We start from the raw sequence: 17,399 nt of genomic DNA, 5'->3' as shown, positions 1-17,399 counted from the left end.
AGTCCCAGCACTTTGAGAGGACAATGAGGGAGGATTACTTGAGCTCAGGAATTCGAGACCAGCCTGGCCAACATGGTGAAATCCTGTCTGTATTAAAAACACAAAAAGTTAGCCGGGGGAGGCTGAGGCATGAGAATCGCTGGAACCCTGGAGGCGGAGGTTGTAGAGGACTGAGATAGTGCCACTGTACTCCAACTGGGGCAACAGAGAAAGAACAAACAAACAAACACACACACACACCTCTTCCCTAGGCAGAATTCTCTAGCTGGTGAAGTTTCTTCTGGGAACCCTCCCATTTAGGGCCCCTCTCCAGTCTTCCAGGATACCAAGATTGCGAGGGTGTTGATTTCATGGAGGTGAAGTTGGATGTTAGAGGAGGTGCTGACCTGGTCCGCCTAGGCTTCCCTTCCCTACAGCTCACAGCTGGCAGGGAAGTAGGGTTCCCAGCAGTTGAAAATACTCTCCCCAGCCCACCTGCCAGGATGCACCTGAGCTGAGGGAGGCGCACATGCTCAGTGAAGGGCTAACAGCTGCCTTTCAACCCGCCTGTTGTCCTTAAATGGGGACCATCTGTTGTGGTTAAGTGTTTTCCACGTATTTTTTATTTCCTTTATGACTGCCCTTCCAGGTAAATATTATTATCCTTCCTTTATAGATGAAGAAACTGAGGCTTAGGGAAGATAACTTGCCCCAGGCCACTCTCAGCAGAGGCAGGGATTTAATCTCTGAAGCCTGAGCTCTTAACAGTGCTACTGCCTCTTCCGGAGAAGATGCACCAGTCAAGCTTGATCAACTGGTTACAGCCCCTGCCCCAAGGGATTAGCTAAGAAGGGTTCCTAGAGGTGCTTTGCAATCTTCAAAGTAGAACTGTAAACATGATTAACCTTCAAGACTATAGGGAAAATTCTGAATGGCAGAACCCCAGGCACTGTGATAAATCTACAGGAAAGATCTGCGGGGGCTGGGAAGTCTGTTTATCACAACCTCAGAGTATAGCACCTCAGTGCAATCTGTGGGTGCTCACCCGAGCCCTTCCCACAAAGCTGCCCCCTAATGAATCCAAGTTGGTCCTATCTTGATCCTTCAGGCTACCCAAGGGTCTCGTTTCTTACTCTTTCTTTCTTTCTTTCCATCTACCATTAAACTTTGCCATGTGCCATAAATAGCGTAGAGAGGAATTTTAAAAAATGTTCTGTGCATTTATGTTAATGTATGCCCAATTTAAATAAACACACAGTTTATTGTATCGTAAATAATGATGAAGCTCATTAACTGCATAATGGCTTCATGCTCCCTGGTCTAAAATATAGAATATACTCATTATTAAAAATTAAAATCAATCCATCAAAATCTAATGGCTAAATAAGGATATTTAAAAGTAAGAGGATTTGGACTCGTATAAAATTGTCATGGGATTAATAAAAATAATCGGCAAGTTTTGACATAGGACAGAGTCCGGGTAAAAATAAAATCCCTTGCAGATCAAATCACAGATTTGTGATGTCCATTTGGTATAAAGGTTCACCTAATTATACCTGAGTCTCAGCTTGATTGAGTCATCGGCTCCTCCCCATCTCTCGGCCAGCTTTATCCCAGGGTCACCTGAGGCACAGCCATCAATCTGAAGACACAGTGATCCAGATGCTTAAATCAGTCATGGGCTTCCTACACCAATTTTGTCTTCAGCTCTTTCTGATTTTTACTTTATTATTTTATTTGAGACAGGGCCTCATTCTGTTGCCCAGGCTGGAGTGCATGGCACCATCATAGCTCACTGCAGCCTCAAACTGCTGGGCTGGAGTGATTCTCCCACCTCAGTCTCCCAAGTAGCTGGAACTATAGGCTCATGCCACCAGGCCCACCTAACTAAAAAAATTCTTTTAGAGACCAGGTCTTGAACCGTTGCCCAGGCTGGTCTCCGGTTTCTAGCCTCAAGCTATCCTCCCATCCTGACTTCCCCAAAGTCCTGGGATTACAGACATCAGCCACCGCGCTTGGACCTTTGTGATATTTTAATCATTTCAAAATTTTATCTGGCTGGGTCTCTGACTTAGTGAAGCCTCTATTGCTCTCAGTTATTGAAACTTGTTTCAGTTTCACAGCATTGATATACTGAGCATGTCTTTACAAAACAATAAATGAGGCACCGAATATTCAGTTTGGGTAGATTTAAGTGACTTTTTAAATGGTATTTTACTATTAATCTCAAGGCTTGAGATTTTCTCCTGATACATCAGGGACCAATATTTGATGACTCATGAATTCTTGGTCATTTATCTGTCTTTTTAATCACACCAATGCCCTCAAGACATAATAAAAAAAAAAATACCATCTTTGAAAGTGGAAAAAGAAAATATTTTATTTTACTCAGTAATTCGAAAGAGGAATATGGATTTGGTATTTTTATTATTTATTTATTTGTTTAAATAGAAACAGGGGTCTTGCTATGTTGACCAGGTTAGTCTTGAACTCTTGGCCTCAAGCAATCCTCCCACCTCAGACCCGCAAAATGGTAGGATTATAGATGTGAGCCACCACACTCAGCCAAATTTGGTCTTTTTAAACTATATCTTTCTTTTAAAAAACAGTTTTTTAGGCCGGGCGCGGTGGCTCAAGCCTGTAATCCCAGCACTTTGGGAGGCCGAGGCGGGCGGATCACGAGGTCAGGAGATCGAGACCATCCTGGCTAACACGGTGAAACCCCGTCTCTACTAAAAATACAAAAAGAAATTAGCCGGGCGTGGTGGCGGGCGCCTGTAGTCCCAGCTACTCCGGAGGCTGAGGCAGGAGAATGGCGTGAACCCGGGAGGCGGAGCTTGCAGTGAGCCGAGATCGCGCCACTGCACTCCAGTCTGGGCGACAGAGCGAGACTCCGTCTCAAAAAAAAAAAAAAAAAAAAAAAAAAAAAAAAACAAACAGTTTTTTAATTTTACAACTATAAAGTAATGCACACTCACTTTAGGATAAGAAATGGATGGCCAGGCACAGTGGCTCACGCCTGTAATCCCAACACTTTGGGAGGCTGAGGCGGGCGTATCACCTGAGGATGGGAGTTCGAGACCAGCCTGACCAACATGGAGAAACCCCATCTCTACTAAAAATACAAAATTAGCCAGGCGTGGTGGCATAAGTCTGTAATATCAGCTACTCGGCAGGCTAAGGCAGGAGAATCGCTTGAACCTGGGAGGCAGAGGTTGCATTGAGCCAAGATTGCACCATTGCACTCCAGTCTGGGCTACAAAAGTGAAACTCCATCTCAAAAAAATAAATTAATGGCCGGGCGCGGTGGCTCAAGCCTGTAATCCCAGCACTTTGGGAGGCCGAGACGGGCGGATCACGAGGTCAGGAGATCGAGATCATCCTGGCTAACACGGTGAAACCCCGTCTCTAAAAAATACAAAAAGCTAGCCGGGCGAGGTGGCGGGCGCCTGTAGTCCCAGCTACTCGGGAGGCTGAGGCAGGAGAATGGCGTAAACCCGGGAGGCGGAGCTTGTAGCGAGCTGAGATGCAGCCACTGCACTCCAGCCCGGGCGACAGAGAGAGACTCCGTCTCAAAAAAACAAAAAAAAAAACAAAAACAAAAAAATAAATTAATTAATTAAAAAAAAAAAAAGAAATGGATGAAAGAGGAAAGAACTGTAGAATTCCACTACACAAAAATAATCTCATATTTACATTTTTGGTTTAAAGTGATTTTTTTCTTCTGTATATTTTTACTGAATTATACTTACACTGGACACCCAATTTTGTATGTAGTTTTAAAAACTTAACATTGTAAAAAAGTATTTCCCCATATTACATAAGTAGATATTTTAAAGAAATATGATATTCCATTGAATAAATATATAATAACTTTTTTTTTTTTTTTTGAGACGGAGTCTCGCTCTGTTGCCCAGGCTGGAGTGCCGTGGCCGGATCTCAGCTCACTGCAAGCTCCGCCTCCCAGGTTCACGCCATTCTCCTGCCTCAGCCTCCCGAGTAGCTGGGACTACAGGCGCCCGCCACCTCGCCTGGCTAGTTTTTTGTATTTTTTAGTAGAGACGGGGTTTCAACGTGTTAGCCAGGATGGTCTTGATCTCCTGACCTCGTGATCCGCCCGTCTCGGCCTCCCAAAGTGCTGGGATTACAGGCTTGAGCCACCGCTCCCGGCCATAATAACTTTTCTAAGCATTCAAAAATTGTTTGACAGTTTAGATTTTTTGTATTTTTTTGCCATTTTATAAATAAAACTTCAATGAACACCTTTGCATTAAAAATTTCTTCCTGTACACAGAATCTAGTTTAGAAACCATTTCCAGAAGTAAAACTACTTTGAAAATGAATGTTTAATAATTTGATATTATTGTCCAGGCACGATGGCTCACGCCTGTAATCCCAGCACTTTGGGAGGCCGAGGCGGGCGGATCACCTGAGGTCAGGAGTTCGAGACCAGCCTGACCAACATGAAGAAACCTCATCTCTACAAAAAATTTAAAAAATTAGCCAGGCATGGTGGCACGTGCCTGTAATCCCAGATACTCAGGAGGCTGAGGCGGGAGAGTTGCTTGAACCTGGTAAGGGGAGGTTGCGTTGAGCTGAGATTGCACCATTGCACTCCAGCCTGGGCAACAAGAGCGAAACTCCATCTCAAAAAAAAAAAAAAAAAATCTGGTATGTATTGCCAAATATCTTTCTTAAAGGATTGTATCAAGTTAAATTGCCAAATTGTTGTTCAAAGGTTTCTGATTCATTAATCCTGAAAAACATTGCTTGTCATGTATTTTTAAAATTTTACAATTCCACAAGCAAAAACTGGTATTTCAGTGTTGTTTGAAAACCACATAATTGTTAGTCCTATTACTATTTTCTTAAAAAAAATTATTTTCAGATACAAACTTGAACTTCAACCACAAATAAATAAATAATAATTCCTTTAACATCCAACTAAGTAACGTGAAATCATTTTAGTTTTGAACTGATTATTTACCAGCTTTGTGACCCTGGGAAAATTATTTAACTTCTGAAAGCCTTAGTTTCCTTATATATCACATAAGGCTAATAATACATGCCCCTTATAGGGTTCTTATGAGGATAAATAAAATAATCCTGGTAAATCTCCTGGCATGTAGGAAGCACTTGATAAATGATAGCTATGATTATTATGTTTAATTAATAGTGAAAGGAATCTTCTTGATTTTCTTGTGGTAAAATATTTGCAATTCTTAAAAAAAACTTTTTTTGGAAGGAATCTTGCTTTGTCACCCAGGGTGGAGTGCAGTGGTGTGATCTTGGCTCACTGTAACCTCTGCCTCCCAGGTTCAAGCGATTCTCATGCCTCGGCCTCCTGAGTAGCTGAGGTTACAGGCGTGCACCACTATGCCTGGCTAATTTTTGTATTTTTAGTAGCGACAGGGTTTCACCATGTTGGCCAGGCTGGTCTCGGAGAACTGCTGACCTCAGATGATCCACCCGCCTCGTCCTCCCAAAGTGCTGGGGTTACAGGTATGAGCCACCACACCTGGCTCCAGTATTCGCAATTTTAACCATTTTAAAATGTAGTGTCATGTTGTGCAACCATCACAACTCTATTTCTAAAACTTTTTCATCACCCTAAACAAAATTCTGCACCCATTAAGCAATAACTCCTTATTTGCCCTTACCGCACTCCTTAGGAGCCTCTGTTTGACTTTCCATTTCTATGAATTTATTTATTCTAGATATCTAACGCAAGTGAATCATGCAAGATTTGTCTTCCTATGTCTGGTGTCTGGTTCTTTTTCTTTCTTTTCTTCTTTTCTTTCCTTCCTTCCTTCCTACTTCTTTTCTCTCTTTCTCTCTCTCTCTCTCTTTCTTTCTTTCATCTTGCTTTGTTACTAAGTGCAGTGCCACAGTCATAGCTGACTGTAGCCACAAACTTCTGGGCTCAAGGGATCCTCCTGCCTCAGCCTCCCGAGTAGCTGGGACTACTCGTGTGTGCGCCACCACATCTGGCTAATGTCTGACTTATTTCATTAATGTCTTCAAGGTTCATCCATGTTGTAGCATGTATCAGGATTTCACTCCTTTTTAAGACTAATATTCTATTGTATGTATATAATACATTTTAAAAATCCATTCGACTCTGTTGATAGACACTTGGGGTGCTTCTGCCTTTGCCTATTGTGAAAAATGCTGCTGTAAACATTGATATACAAGAACCTGTTTGAGTCCCTGCTTTCAATTATTTGGAGTATGTACCAAAGAATGTACCACAGAATCGAATGCTTGTGTCCTCTCAAAATCCATATGCTTGTTTCCCACCCCATAAGGGGTGGGATTTCAGCATATGGATTTTGCAAGGAGGTGGGGTCTTTGGCAGGTAATTAGGATAATTAGGTAATTAGGATCAGATGCACTCATGACAGTGGAGCCTTTATGAATGGGATTAGTGTCCTTACAAGAGTCCCAAGAGAGCTTGTGTCTCTTCTCTGCCATGTGAGGACACAGCAAGAAGACCGCCCTTTATGAACCAGGAAGTGGCCCTCACCAGACACTGAACTGCCAGTGCCTTGATCTCAGACTTCCAGGCTCCGAACTGTGAGAAATAAATGTCTGTGGCTGGGCGTGTTGGCCCATGTCTGGCCTCCCAGCACTTTGGGAGGCCAAGGTGGGTGGATCACTTAAGGTCAGGCATTCAAGACCAGTCTGGCCAACCTGGTGAAACCCCATATCTACTAAAAATACAAAAAAATTAGCCAGGTGTGGTGGCAGGTGCCTATAGTCCCAGTTACTTGGGAGGCTGAGGCAGGATAGTTGCTTGAACCTGGGAGGCGGATGTTGCAGTGAGCTGAGATGGCATCACTGCACTGCAACCTGAACGACAGAGACCCTGTCTCAAGAAAAAATAAACAAAAAAATAAATGTTTGTTGTTTATGCTACCTAGTTTTTGGCATTTTGTTATAGCTGCCAGAGCTGACTAACAGAGTGGACTTACTATATCATATGGTAATTCTATGTTCTACTTTTGGAGGAACTGTCAGGCTGTGTTTCACGGTGGATATACTATTTTACATTCCCACCAGCAATACCACAAGGGCTCCAGATTCTCCAAATGATCTCCAATGCTTGGTTATTTTCAGTTAAAACAAAAATTTATGGCTAGGCCTGGTGGCTCACGCCTGTAATCCCAGCACTTTGGGAGGCTGAAGCAGGCAGATCACGAGGTCAGGAGTTCGAGACCAGCCTGACCAACATGGTGAAACCCCCATCTCTACTAAAAATACAAAACTTAGCCAGACATGGTGGCATGTGCCTGTAATCCCAGCTACTCAGGAGGCTGAGGCAGAAGAATTGCTTGAACCTGGGAGGGGAAGGTTGCAGTGAGCCAAGATCGTGCCACTGCACTCCAGCCTGGTGACAGAGCGAGACTCCGACTAAAAAAAAAAAAAAAAATGTATAGCCACACTACTAGATGTGAAGTGGTATCTCATTGTGGTTTCAGTTTACATTTTCCTAATGCCTGATGATGCTGAACATGTTTTCATGTGCTTTTTGGCAATTTGTATGGAGAAATGTCTAGTCAAGTGCTTTTCTCATTTTTATTTATTTTTAATTTTATTTTATATTTTGAGATGGAGTCTTGCTCTGTCACGCAGACTGGAGTGCAGTGGCGCGATCTCGGCTCACTGCAACCTCTGCCTCTTGGATTCAAGCAATTCTCTTGTCTTAGTCTTCCGAGTAGCTGGAATTACAGGTGCAGGCCACCATGCCCAGCTAATTTTTGTATTTTTTTTTTTGTAGAGACAGAGTTTTACCATGTTGTCCAGACTGTTAACTCCTGACCTCAGGTGATCCATCTGTCTCAGCCTCCCAAAGTGCTGGGATTACAGGCATGAGCCACCGCGCCCGGCCTCTTTCCTTATTTTTAAATTAGGTTGTGTGTCTTCCTGTTGTTGAGTTGTAAGAGATTTTTATGTATACTCTGGATATTAAACCCTTATCAGATATATGCTTTGCAAATATTTTCCTGTTTTGTGGATCGTCTTTTCACTCTCTTGATAATGTCATTTGATGCACAAACATTTTTAATTTAATTTTATTAAGTTTTTAATTTTAATGAAGTCTAATTTATCTATTTTTATGTCGTTGCCAGTGCTTTTGGCATGACATATAAGAAACTACTGCTAAATCCAAGGTCATGAAGGTTTGCCTCTATGTTTTCTTCTAAGAGTTGTATAGTTTTTAGCTCTTAAATTTAAGTCTTTATTTTATTTTATTTTTTTTAATAGACGGAGTCTTGCTGTGTAGCCCAGGCTGGAGTGCAGTGCAGTGGTGAGATCTCAGTTCACTACAATCTCCGCCTTCTGGGTTCAAGCAATTCTCCTGCCTCAGCCTCCCGGGTAACTGGGATTACAGGTGCCCACCATCACGCCCGGCTCATTTTTTTTATTTTCAGTAGAGACGGAGTTTCACTATGTTGGCCAGGCTGGTCTTGAACTCCTGACCTCAGGAGATCCGCCTGCCTCGGCCTCTCAAAGTGCTGAGATTACAGGCGTGAGCCACCGCGCCCAGGCAAATTCAAGTCCTTGGTCCATTTTGACTTCTTTTTTTGTATATAGTATAAGGTAAGCATCCAACTTCATTCTTTTGGATGTAGATATCCAATTTTCCCAGCACCATTTGTTTAAAAGACTGTTCCTTCCTTACTGAATATGGTTCTGTATCCTTGACTTTTAAGTGTTTAACCCATTAAGTAAAATGTATTCTTGCGTCTGGATGAGAAAACCATCTTCTTCCGTCTTCTTGTCTCCCACTCTTGGAAGGTATATTAAGCTTATAGATGCCTGAAGCCACTTATATCAACAGTCTCTTTAGGAGTCCCTACCCAGAGAAGCTACGCTGTAGCCATAAAAGAAAGTTATGCTGGAGCCATGTCCTGACAGATAGGCATTAAGTGTCAGCTCCACATGCTGAGACAGCCACTTATCTGTCCCTCACTTTGTCTTCTGTCCCCTGTCACTGACCCCTTTCTGGTTACAGACATCAGGGTCTTCTTTAGGAATCTCAGTCGCCCCTTGCCCTGGGAATACTGCATCTCAAGCCAAAGTGGCGAACAGAACCTTCATTCTTCAATCATTAATTCACAAGCATGACAGAGCTCCTCATGCATGTTAGGCACTGGAAATTCAGATGGGAAAGGGGACGTTGCAGAGGGGTTTCCCTCTTCTTCCCCATAGGGTAAGGGACCGTTTCCCTACAATTGTAAATCCACGTCTTTCTCATGCCCAAAAGCTTACGGGACATTTCCACCTGGATAGCCCTCTTCCATTCCAAATTTAGTGCGCCTAAGGCCAAATTCATCATCTTCCTCCTGACATTCATATGCCACTCCCATTCTCCAGGCATCGAGGCCACAAACCCTGGAGCCATCCTGGATTCTTCTTGTCCCTCACTCATTCCATCTGACCTTCCAAGAAAGACCTGTGAGTTCTTCCTTCACATGTCTGCATTTATTCCTTCATTATCATTGTCACACCAGTTCAGGACCTTGTAATAATCTCCTGACTGGTTTCTGTGCTTAATCTGCTCTACACACCACAAGTTGTTTAGCTCATGCTGCCTACTTGAAAACCTTACAGTAACTTTCCTTTGCTTATAAGATAAGATCCATAGACTCTAGCATGGCCCTCTGCACCTTCCATAACCTGAATGCAACCATCTTTCCAGCCCTACTTTAACTTCCTCACACACATCTTCAGCTCTAGTTGGATTGGTTCATTCCCTTTTCCACAGTCATACCTTGTATGCTTTTCTGTCATCTTGCTTCTTTTTTTTTTTTTTTTTTTTTTTGAGACAGAGTTTCACTCTTCTGTTGCCTAGGCTGGAGTGCAATGGTACAATCTCAGCTCACTGCAACCTCCACCTCCCAGGTTCAAGTGACTCTCCTGCCTCAGTCTCCAGAGTCCAGAGTAGCTGGGATTACAGACATGTGCCACCGTGCCCAGCTAATTTTGTATTTTTAGTAGAGACGAGGTTTCACTATGTTGGTCTCGAACTCCCAACCTTAGGTGATCTGCCCACCTTGGCCTGCCAAAATGTTGGGATTACAGGCATTGGGAGCCACAGTGCCCAGCCATCTTGCTTCTTTACTTATATTGTCCCCACACCTGTAATGTCTTTCCTTCCATTTCTATCAAAATCGTATTCCTCTGGGTTTCTGTGGTTGGGGAAGTAGGAACATCCTGCTGGGCTCCTGGTGGTTTCTCTCTGCTCTGCAGCACAAAGCCCTTTCCCCACAGTACCTCAATGCAAGCTTGAATAACAAAGGCAATTTTTTGGCCAGGTGTAGGATCTCATGCCTATAATCCTAGTGCTTTGAGAGGTCAAGGCAGGAGTATTGCTCGAGCCCAAGAATTTAAGACCAGCCTGGGCAACATAGGGAGACCTCATCTCAAAAAAAAAAAAAAAAAAAGATAAAATAAGTCAGGCATGGTAGTGTGTGCCTTGAATCTGGGAGGCAGAGGCTGCAGTGAGCCATGGTCGTGCCACTGCCCTCAAGCGTCAGTGACAGAGCAAGACTCTGTCTCAAAAACAAACAAGCAAGCAAACAAACAAAAAAGCTAAAAGGAAAAAGAAAGGCAGTTGGAGCAATTTTTCCTAAGCCATGGCATATCAGTTATACAGAAATACTGCTTTGGGAAACAGTCTTCAGGTGATCCTAGATGAGCTCATACAGTCTCAACAGACCACCTACAAATTCTACTTCAGTTTGATAAGGCTATAACTTCAGCATTGGCTCAGAGGGTTAGGAGCAGAGTCAATTTCAGGAGCTTTCTAAATACGTACAGATTCTGTGATAATCTGTGGACTTTTGTATTGAATGATGTTGAATTCAGAGAGGTGACAGAACTTATTAAAGTGGATGAAGCAAAAATAGTAGACTGTGATGGTAAAAATACTGGCTCCAATACTACAGAATGATGGGGGAAAATGGGTTTTTAATGCTGTCTTCTGTTATTATTCATCACTCTTTGAAGAGAAGCAGAGAAGAAACTTAAAACAAATTATTTTAGCATTGTAGAAATGACTATACTGTGCTCTCCCAGAGAATTCCAGTAGGAAGAAACTTGTAACTCATAGCCTCTTACACGTTACCTTTATTATACAGCATGAAAAGAAAACATAACATTTAAAAAATGACAATTCAAAAGTTGTTGGCTTCCTAAGAATATTCTTCAATAAACTCCTTTTAAAACTTAAAAAAAAAATCGTATCCATCCATCAAACCCCATCACCCATATCCAATCTGTTTGGAGTCTCAAGAAGGGCCAGCCACGATGGCTCACGCCTGTAATCCCAGCACTTTGCGAAGCCTCGGTGAGCGGATCATTTGAGTTCAAGAGTTTGAGACCAGCCTGGTCAACATGGTGAAACCACCATCTCTACTAAAAATACAAAAATTAGCCGGGCCTGGTGGTATGCACCTGTAGTCCCAGTGACTCAGGAGGCTGAGGTAGGAGAATTGCTTGAACCCAGGAGGCAGAGGTTGCAGCAAGCCGAGATCATGCCACTGCACTCCAGCCTGGGCAACAGAGCAAGATTCTGTCTCAAAAAAAAAAAAAAAAACAAAAAAAACCTCTCTAATAAATAGCGTCTCTCTCTTCTCTGCCCAGAGTTAGAGAAATAAACCGAAGAGTAAATATGGCGGCCAAGATATTAGCTTTATCGATAGAGAAGTGTTAAGGACTTAATCCAGTGTGAGGGCCAAATGGACCTGCATCCAAACTACAATAGAAGACAGAGATCCACTCACCCACCCACTCCTGGGCAGCACTCCCAGCTCCGTCAACGCCAGGAGGACCTGCAGAGAATTCTTCTCTGTGGCAGCTCACTCTTAAGAGGAAGAAGAAGGGCTGAGACAAACTCCTTTCTAGGAAGGAAACACTGAGATTGAGGAAAACACCTTCCATGCTCTCAAGATCTGTTCCTAAGAACCGATACCAGCTTTCTGTTCTCAAGTATCTGACACGTACATCCACTTTTCTCCTCCAATCCCGCCATTAACTGCTGCCTGGATCAGTATAACTGCCTACAGTTGATCTTTTGCAACTACTCCAGAGCCCTACAACCAATCATTCCCCACACTGTGGCCAGAATAATGTTTCTGTTTTGTTTTTTGTTTTGCTTTGAGACAGGATCTTGCTCTGTTGCCAAGGCTGGAGTGCAGTGGTGTGATAGCGGCTCACTGCAGCCTCAGCCTCCAGGGTTGAAATGATCTTCCCACTTCAGCACCCTGAGTAGCTGATACTACAGGCACACACCAACACACTCGGCTAAATCTTGTATTTTTTGTAGAGACAGGGTTTCATCATGTTGCCCAGACTGGTCTTGAACTCCTGACCTCAAGTGATCTGCCAGCTTTGGCCTCTCCAAATGCTGGGATTACAGGCATGAGCTGACATGCCTGACCTATTTGGTTATTCTTTTTTTTTTTTTTGGTTTATTTGGCTGGTTTTCTTTTTTTGAGATGGAGTCTTGCTCTGTCGTCAAGGCTGGAGTGCAATAGCATGATCTCAGCTCACTGCAACCTTCACCTCCCAGGTTCAAGTAATTGTCCTGCCTCAGCCTCCCAAGTAGCTAGGATTACAGGTGTGTGCCACCATGCCTGGCTAATGTTTGTATTTTTGGTAAAGATGGGGTTTTACCATGTTGGCGAGGCTGATCTCAAACTCCTGAGCTTGTAATCTGCCCACCTCAGCCTCCCAAAGTGCTGGGATTACAGGTGTGAGCCACTACACCTGGCTTGTTTTTTTTTTTTTTTTTAAATTTAGACAGGGTCTCTGTTGCCCAGGCTGGAGTGCAGTGGTGGGATCATGGCTCACTGCAGCCTCAAACTCTTGGGTTCAAGTGATCCTCCTGCCTCAGCCTCCAAAGTAGCTGGGACTTAGGCATGTGCCACCACGCTCAGCTTATTTATTTAGTTTATTTATTTATTTATTTATTTATTGCAGAGACGGGATGTCATGATGTGGCCCAGGCTAGTCTCAAATTCCTGGGCTCAGGCGCTCCTCCCTCAGCTTCCTAAAGTGCTGGTATTACAAGCATGAGCCATTGTGCCTGGCCAGGATATGTTTTTAATATGCAAATATGATCATTTCTCCTCCTATTAAATCCCTTCAGTAGATTCTCATTCCTCTTGGGATCAAGACCCAAGTCCTTACCAGGGCCCACTAGATCCTGGTGGTCTGGCTCCAGTCTTCTCCCCTCCCTGTCAGTTTTGCTCCGCACACACAGAGCGTTTCTCATTGTTTAAATCGCCATGCTTACTCCTACCTCAAGAACTTTGGACGTACTGTTCCCTTTGTCTGTAATGCTCACTCCCCTCTCTCTTTCCTTTCTTTTTTCTTTTCTTTTCTTTTGTGGCCTGGTTAACTCCTACTTATCTACAGATCTTAGCTCCCACATCCCCTCCATAGGGAAGTCTTCCCTGACCCCATAGGCCCCCATAGGCCCCTCTACTTCCTTCAGATAATTTAGCAGGTGGTATAATTATATGATTGTATGATCATCTGGTTAATATCTTTTCCCCTATAGGTTCTCATCAGAGCCACAGATGATGTCTGTTTTGCCCACTGTTGTGTTCCTTAGCAATTGGCACGGAACTCAGTCCAGTCCTCAGAGACACCCAATAAATATTTATTGAGAAAACAAAAGGCCAACTAGATTCAAACTTCCTCTGTTAAGCCAGACTTCTTCTCCGCCTCCTCTGAAATCCTACGGCACTTGAGATCCCACCACTCATGTACACGGCATTTATGGCAACTGCCTGATAGTGGCTGATAGCCATGTCTTATCTCCCCAGCTAGACTGCGAGTAGCTGTGGGCCAGGGATCATGGCTTCCACGTGACTGTAACTCTCACAACGCCTAGCCCAGCTCCCACCACTTGATGTGTGCACAATAACAATTTATTCAAAGAGTTAATAAAGATGTTGGCTTTTCTTTCTTGGTCTGTAGCAGTGTTGGTGGTGATGGAGGGAAGTTATAATTCCCTGATACTTGGGAATGCAATAGAGACTGCGTTTTATAGGGCAGAACTAGGAAAGGATATTAGAATGTTGTGTCCTTTTATTGCAAGAACACTTTCTCTGCCAATTTGCTTGGCAAAGCAAAGCAAGCCTTTTCTGTAAACACAGCAAACTAGTTCTAATTTTATGCAAAAAGAGGCAGCTATAACCAAAAAGCTGAATAGCCACAGAAAATGAACTGCTTTTACTTATTCATTTGAGTTATATTTTATTATATTTTGTTTGCTAATGACCACATACATTCTAATCACAATTGGAACAGTTTCAACCCACAACTTTTCACTCATCTCCAGAGTAGAAGATATGAGGGTAAGATTGTCAGAAATGGGGAATTCACAGGCCAGAAGGGAGGAGATAGACAAACACTAAATGACCAGATCTCTTTCTGGGACACATTGGGCAGGGCCTGTTTGCAGGGAAAGTGCAGAGATCCTAGGGTCAGGTTAAGAATGTGCTCCAAAGCATGGTTTTCTGAGAGTGCTGAGTCAAAGAAGAAAGATGCAGACATTGCCTAAGGACATCAGAAGATACTGGATGTGAGGGATAAGGAAAGCAAATAACTAGATGGAGAGTGAGGCGGTTGCCTGGCAGAATGAAGGGAATGGTGTCAGGAACAAAGTAGAGCAAGGGCAACGCCCTTGTGATGTAGTAAACCAAGTTCTTAAATTTGGGATGTCCTTAATTCAGACCCAGGTAGCAGGAAAGCTGCAGTTCCTCCAGTGTTCCAGGACAGGCCATGAACAGTGGGCTTCTGCTTCATCCCTGCCTTTGAGAAGCTTACAATCTGGTTATTCACAGACAGCCAAAACCACAACTGACTTTAAGGAAAGATAGTAAAGTACACAGAGCGCTGTGGTTTGAATGTTTGTCCCTATCCAAAGCTCATGTTGAAATTTAATTGGCATTGTAATGGTATTGGGAGGTGGGACCTCTAAGAGGTGTTTAGATCACAAGGGCCCCACCTCAAGAATGGGCTAATGTTGTTATCAAGGGAGTAGGTTTGTTATTATGGGAGTGGGTTTGTTATTGTGGGAGTGGGCTTGCCTATCCCTTGCCCTCTCTTTTTGCCCTTCCACCATGTGACACCTTCTGCCATGCTGTGATGCAGCAAGAAGGTCCTCACCAGATGCCAGCCCCTTGACACTGGACTTCCGAACCGTGAGCCAATAAATGTATATTCATTACAAATTACCCAGTCTGTGGTATTCTGTTATAGCAGCACAAAATAGCTGAGATGCATAGGAACACACATGCCCTGAGGCATATTCCAAAGCCTACAATACAGGGTGAACTGTGAAGAGACTGTGTCAGAATGGTGCTGGGACAGGAATGTGGAACTAGAGGGCTAGAGGTTAGGGAAGCCGTCATATGTTATACCTTTCCCCCTTATTCATTAGACCTGGTTCCCTCCTTGTCTAACCCATTTCATTTGCTATCTTGTGGATTCCACCAGGCAACCACATACCTTCATAGGTGCTGCCTTCTGAGCAGGGCTTTCTTTTCTTTCTTTTTTTTTTTTTGGAGACAGGGTCTCCACCTGCAGTGGCACGATCTCAGCTCACTGCTATCTCCGCCTCCCAGGTTCAAGCGATTCTCCTGCCTCAACCTCCCTAGTAGCTGGGATTATAGGCATGCGCCACCATGCCTGGCTAATTTTTGTATTTTTAATAGAGGCAAGGTTTTACCATGTTGGTCAGGCTGGTCTCAAACTCCTGACCTTGGCAGGGCGCGGTGGCTCATGCCTATAATCCCAGCACTTTGGAAGGCCAAGGTGGGTAGATCATGAGGTCAGGAGATCGAGACCATCCTGGCTAACAAGTGAAACCCCATCTCTACTAAAAATACAAAAAATTAGCTGGGCGTGGTGGCAGACGCCTGTAGTCTCAGTTACTTGGGAGGCTGAGGCAGGAGAATGGTGTGAACCCGGGAGGCGCAACTTGCAGTGAGCCGAGATTGCACCACTGCACTCCAGCCTGGGTGACACAGCAAGACTCTGTCTCAAAAAACAAACAAACAAACAAAAACTCCTTACCTCGTGATCCACCCACCTCAGCCTCCCAAAGTGTTGGAATTGCAAGCATGAGCCACTGCGCCTAGCCTGAGCAGGGTTTTCTTTGAAGCCCTGCTTCTGCACTTACCCTTGGCTCCATGCTTTATATCCTGGAGCCAGACCCTCCATCTCCAAGCTTAGGCCAAACCAACTCATGTTGGGTAAGAACTTTGCACTCGTAGAGCCTCTGTGCCAGTGATACTGAGTTCTCTACTGTTCAAAGTGAGTTAAACAGACACATTCTTACTTTTTGGAAGTGCATAAGCTAAAACAAACAAACAAAGGACAGAGAAAAGGCAGACATAGACAAGACCTCAACAATTGACTATGTACTGGAGAAAAAGGCAGTGGAAAGATTTATATTGTGAAACTCAAAGGGGTTGTCATTAATGATGTTTCCTGTCCACATTCCCTTATTTGCTCAAAGACTCAAACATCACCCCTATGTGATGACTCCTAAATCTGCCTCCAGGTGAGCTACCTTACTCAACTTCCAAGTGGAAATCTTTCACTGTGTCTGGTACATCTCTGCTTAAATATCTCACTTTTAAAGACAGGAAGTTCCCAGCTGAACTCATTGTTCTTGTTGCTAGCTACATCCATCTTTCCTAGTTTTTCCTCTCTGTGTTCCTGTACCTATACCAATCACGGACATTGTTGTAGCACTTTGCAGATTATAACACCTGTCCTCTCACTTTAACTCATTAATTTCCCCAACTGCTTGGGCTTGAAAACGTAGCATCTACACTGACTCTGATTTCTCTTCCATCCCTTTCTTCACATGTTTAACCTATGTACTTGGTTTAATCTACAAATAGTGTGATTTTTTTTTTTTTTTTTTGAGGAAAAAAAAACTTTCTTATTTATTTATTTATTGAGATGGAGTCTCACTCTGTCACCCAGGCTGGAGTGCAATGGCATGATCTCGGCTCACTGCAACCTCTGCCGTCTGGGTTTAAGGGATTCTCCTGCCTCAGCTTCCCGACTAGCTGGGATTACAGGCACGTGCCACCATGCCCTGCTAATTTTTGTATTTTTAGTAGAGATGGGGTTTCACCATGTTGGCCAGGCTGGTCTCGAACTCCTGACCTCAGGTGATCCACCCAACGTGCTGGGATTACAGGTGTGAGCCACTGTTCTCGGCCTCATTTATTTTTAGAGAGAGAGCCAAAGGGCTTGTGGAAATGGAGATATCTGCCATTGAGTGTAGGCAAGCACTGCAAATTTGAAACCAGGCCCCAGTAAAATGCATGGCTTATGAATATAATGGAACACAAATGCGTAATTTGAAGCTGTTCTCCTTT

General features: G+C 43.6%; 1 pseudogene; it reads left to right on the top strand.

Annotated features, from left to right (window-relative positions):
- Positions 1 to 7,481: 7,481 nt before the first annotated feature.
- On the top strand, positions 7,482 to 11,799 carry LOC135964707 (transcription initiation factor IIA subunit 2 pseudogene; annotated as a pseudogene).
- Positions 11,800 to 17,399: the final 5,600 nt, after the last annotated feature.

Source organism: Macaca fascicularis, chromosome 8 (assembly GCF_037993035.2).
Source record: "Macaca fascicularis isolate 582-1 chromosome 8, T2T-MFA8v1.1".
NCBI lineage: Eukaryota > Metazoa > Chordata > Mammalia > Primates > Cercopithecidae > Macaca > Macaca fascicularis.
Note: the sequence above shows the minus strand (reverse complement) of the source record. Positions and strands in the feature narration are given on the sequence as shown.